This window comes from Cyphomyrmex costatus, unplaced genomic scaffold (genome assembly GCF_001594065.2).
Source record: "Cyphomyrmex costatus isolate MS0001 unplaced genomic scaffold, Ccosl1.0 scaffold1640, whole genome shotgun sequence".
Classification (NCBI taxonomy): domain Eukaryota; kingdom Metazoa; phylum Arthropoda; class Insecta; order Hymenoptera; family Formicidae; genus Cyphomyrmex; species Cyphomyrmex costatus.
In genome coordinates, this window is record NW_017275654.1 from 15,298 (window position 1) to 20,937 (window position 5,640).

The following is a 5,640-nucleotide window of genomic DNA, read 5'->3' on the forward strand; positions in this document are numbered from 1 at the left end:
AGTAAGACAATCGAATCGTTTTGTCCGCGTCTCGATCGCTTCTCGATCGAGCTGGCGACTTTTTCTTCTTTTTTTTTTTACCTTTCTTGGAGATTTTTAGTTAATGTCGCGGGCCGATATTACGCAATAACAGGTTACACATGCAATATTATGCGTGACCGGTGCACCGCCTATGCGTACACTGATTTCAACCAGTTTCTCCTATATTTTTGCCCGATTCGAAAGATACTGGCTTTCACTATACAAATATATGCTTGCATGTATATAAAGGTCTCCTATAGTCGTACACCTTAAATTGACATCCTATTTTCCTTCCGCTTATTTGCCCCATATTTTATGTACACGCAAAATGGTTTCGGTTTTTTTTTTGGCTGTCTATATTCAGTTTCTCAACGTAATTTCACTACGTTAGTTATTGATTATATCGTTAAATTGTATGTTTTTACTAAATAATAGGTGTAATAAATGTAATACATTGACGCATTACGTCAATCTTGCATGTGGAAAGAATGATTTTTTGCTCAAGTATCTAAAACTGTAGCTAGATACAGGCCTGAAAATAATTTTGTTAGACTATCAAAATAATTACGTAGAAATTTCAAACATGAGCAATACTGCAAAAAAGTTTGACATTTTAACAATCAGATTGAGGGCCCACACAATTATTTTATTTGACTATTTTTTCTATGATATAAACAATATATAGATAGATATGTATGAAGTATACATCCTTATTTCTATATAATACAATAGTATCTTTCCAGAAACAAGACCACAATGGCAGTAATTTTAATTATTATTTAATCGTACGTCAAAACTATCATCTGAAGCAGATATTAGAATTGATTACCATTTTTTATTTCAATACACTTTCTCATGGAAAGTCAACAGCTCAGAATTAAACCTTAATCAATATTCGACAAGCAAGAATGCAACGAGAATAATGTATAGGTACTGCGCGAACGATAATCGCTGTATAATTGCCGCACAGCGACGAGTCGATCGCTTCTGAAAAAAAGCCGAACGATTAAAGAAAGTTGCAAATTAACGTGCCATTGTACGGCGCGCCGTGTTCTCGGTATTCACGGCGCGCCAATTTTCCGCAGTAAAAACGCCCGTCTTTTTCCAGCGCAGAGCGAGGAAATCGAAACTGCCGCGAGAAACTCGCCGCGGCGTGTCATTTGTTGCCGCAATTACTGTAGGAATAGGTGAATGATAACACGTAGCGATCCGTTGCGAACTCACGTCCCACGGAGTTTTCGCTCAGATCGATCAAAAAACGGATCGATGATCTCCGTGGAGAGCGTTGACGCTGTTTGTGTTTGCAACATTGTGAACGCTTGTCTTTAGAGAAAACGCATAGTCGACTGCGCCACAAACCGGAATTAATGACGGAATTAATTATAAATGAAGCGAATTTAGATATTTATATGTATACGTATATTAAAAATATATTTCCTCTTACGAGATATCTCCAAGACGTTATCTGTACAAATTAATTATCTTTCTTCTCTTTAATACTATCGCTCTCACTTTAACATAACTTAATATCTAGATATCTCAAATTATCATGTCTTAATTAACGTAAACTTCGGCTGATCGTTGCGATTTTTTATTTTCAATGTTTACGATTCCTGTAATTTCTTTTCATTGTGCGATAAAATATCTGCAGTTTTAGCAACTTTTGCAGGTTTTAGATAGTATGAAATGTCAAGTATAATCAGGTTAAAACTTTAAAAAGAATCGAATTATTTAATCGTCGTTTTGTAATCTTTGCATCGATAAATTGTTGATAAAAATTAATAATAAAAACGCGAACGTATTCTAGCTACACAAAGAAAAATTTCTGGTATTCATAATTACATGATATTTATTACAATTAAATGTTATTATAATTATTACTGCTATGATATTAGTATAATAACATGTATAGATCTATCAATAAATAAATATATATAGTTGACAACATACCTGAAAATTATAAACATAGTCATTATTATTATAAAAATGGTTGCAATTACTATAAATTATAATTAAATATATTTTTGGAACAATCACATAATACGTGTCCCAAAAATGAATACAAATAGTAATTTTAATTATTTTTATGGTAACAATAGCTATATAGTTATAGTTGAGCCAACCATATGTATTTGTTCATAAAACTGTAGTTATTATTACTAATATTATAGCAGTAATAATCATAATTATATAGTGACATGTAACTGCAGTCACAAATGTCAAAAACCTTTCTCTCAGTGTATAGATACTCGTAAAAAAAACGTAAGAAACGAAGATCACTTCCTTGTTCTGCGCTCGATTCACTTAGCCTTGTTTGTCGAATCGTTGATTGAATCCGGCGTTTCCCGAGGCGTCGCGGGAAACTCTCTCGCTTTCATTCGCACACGTGCTACGCATTACGGTCTTACAGAAGACACGCTCCGCACGCCACATCTGCAATTTCTACTTCTAGCGCGAGAGATCCCGCGATAGAATTTTTAACAGAGAAAATCTCTTCTCTGCGCAACCGTGCGTGTAATTTCAGCCATTGAATCCTGAGAAGGGAAATTATTTATTATATTTATAATCGATCTAAAAGTGTAATGAGACCTTGCACTGCACAAAAAGTAAAATGAATAAGACAGACGATGATCGGAATCTTAACTATGCGCGGAAACATGATCTGTATATGTTTAATTCGGGGTTGAAAGAATAAAAATTAAATAATATATAAGCGTGCTGCATATTTGAAGTACAATCGCGACTGAGAGTGACACGCGAGACTATTATTACGCGTTAATATTACTTTCTTTCCCATTTTTGTAAAGTTAATCGATCGGTATAATTTCTACAACAGATTTCATACGTGAGGAGAAATATATGCGCGCGTTTTTAGAGGATTTCCTGTCGCGGATAGATATCTCGCAATTTAGGTCGAAAAGGTAGATTAGATACGGAGATATCCAGAGACGCGGTTTCTCATCGTAATCCACTTGTCGGTCGCGATAATTGTTAGAAAGCAAGGAGCGAGAACCATTGCCTTGTCCTTTTTGTTCATTTCCCTCGGCCTGATTAGAAGCGTCAAGGACGAAAGATTGTTATTCTTTTATTTTCATTCATGAGTTTTCCATCCCGTCGAGTAGCATCTTGACTACAGTGAAACAAAGTAGCAAGTTCGTGCGCCTCAATGTATTATAAGTGAATCCAGCGGTGATTTATAATAGATAACAATTTTTCGCTATTAATTTCCAGAAAACGAGCTTCACGCATAAGCGTAAACATTTTTGAGAAATGTTATCGTGTTTTTAAAGAAATTGCTTATCGAAAATGAAAGTCAGCCAGCCACGCGTTGCAACTATCGCCGCTCAACGATTATTTTAAACGCAACGGCTGACCACCTCCGGTTGTATCTACTTGTCTGACTGATACTTTAATTCGCTCTATTTCCAACGAGATATTTGACCCTTTGAACCGTAGCCAATTAACTTTCAGTCCTTTTTTAGCGACGCGAGGAAATGTATAAGGGATTAAGAAATATTAAATATCTTTGTATAATTTACATTAAAAATAAAGTTTAGTTTGCAAAGTTCAAGAAATGTGTGTCTTCGAACTTTAAAGTTGTAAAATCTTTTTTTTTGTTTCTTTCAGATTTTCTTTTCTTTTTAAACAAAAATGCGATACCGAAAAGGGACCGTTTCAAAATTTTTTCAGTCGTACGTGAGACACATATGTAAAGCGTTTCGTCCATTAAGTTGTTATTCACAATGTCTACATTCAAAAAATAAATTAAAACTTAAATTAAATTAAATAAAAAATTAAACGAACTAATAAAATTAATTAAATTAAAAATTAATTAATTAATCTAATTAAATAAATACAGAAAATAAAATAATTAAAGACAAATATATATAACTTATAAGGAACTATTGTATCTAGTACGCGTGGAATAAGTATCTCCTCTCTCGCGGTCGATCTCTTTCTTGTTAAAGATCCATCAGTAATCTCTTCCATCGTAAAAGTTGATTGTTTCTTGCACTTTTTTAAATCTTTTTTTCTTTGTCTCACTTCTTTTTCCCTTCTTCTTAATCCCTGTTTCTCTGTCGCCCCAGGTGCACAATCGATAACTCCCTAACGATAATCGATACCGCGTTACGCAAGAATGCCTTTAAGACACGACCCACGCGCGAAATGTATTGTTAAACCTTTACCGAGTGTGTCGTGTTACGGAAGGAGTGTAAATCGCCGGGCGCGAATAGGCGTTTGCTCTTATTTTCCTCCGAGATCGCCACTGTCACTCTGTCTTATTGCACTATTCGCACGTATAAGTAGGTACGTGAAGTGGACTATGTTACTAGAACCCACGCAGTTTCACATTATTTTTATAATTTTTATTCTATTCATAATTCTCTTATTGTTATTATTGTGTATGCATTAAAAAAATTAAATTTTAATAAATATTAGTTCAAATGGTTCTAAGTAAACGTTTTCTAAATGTAAATATATATTTATTTGATACAAAAATTATTAATTTGATTTAATGAGTAAATATTTATTTACAATAAGTAAATAAAAATACATTTATTTCGTATTCAAGGAAATATTATTAGAATTTAGTAAATTTTTTCCAGTGCACGCGCAGAATGTAATTTTGTGAAAGAATTTTAATAATTTTAATTTTAATATCTTGTATAATTAAAAATGAAAAAATTTTGTATTGTATCAACGTATCAAAATATTTACACTATTAAATTGAGACAAGATTGATCGAGTTACATTTTTGTAAATGTGTTGAGATTGGATCTTTAATCAATTGACTGGGCAAATATAAGATAAAGGATAAGGAATGAGACCCTTGAGGGTTAAATAACTGCTAAATTCTCCAACGTGTATACTCTGAACGTTCTTACTGAATTTCGAAAGTCCTTTGGTTCCGCGTGATCGATTGACGTGATCGAATCTGATAGACATAAATAGATTATTGATGCCGGAGACAACTACGTGAACACGTCCACGCTTTCATCGTGAATTTAGCTTTCTTTAGTGCAGCTTGATCCATTGTATTATTATGTTTGCTTCTTAAATATACTCGTAATGTAGATCTATATGATGTATTTGTCTCTGTATAATATACCTGTTAAAATTTTATACTCTGAGTTAGAAGTACCCAAGTAAAAAATTGGCTACGTGTTAGAAAACTTTTAATTGTGTGGTTCACCATATTTAGGATGGAATGAGATGCATGGATATGTCATTTTATTTTTTTATACATAATTCATCTTATTCTACCTTAAAAACCATTCTAGATATGCCGGATGGTAGTCAATCTTATATCTTAACTTCTACTTTCAGTAGAGTCAGTTCAAATCTTACAAAATCCTTCAAATCTTTTAATCGCGTTGCTAAAATTTTAACTGTAAATACTTTCAATATATTATAATATATATAAGACGTTTTTTTTTTAAATGGTATAATTTTTAAAAGCTAAATCTTTACAAATGGTAGAAACGAATGAAAGAATTATAAACAAATGTGATCTTTGCTTTAAGATCAGTGAAAGAAAGTGTAAATGAAAAAGCGTTCAACTTTCGTTTAATGATCGCGAAATATTCGGTGCTCGTGAAATCTCTACGTCGACGATTT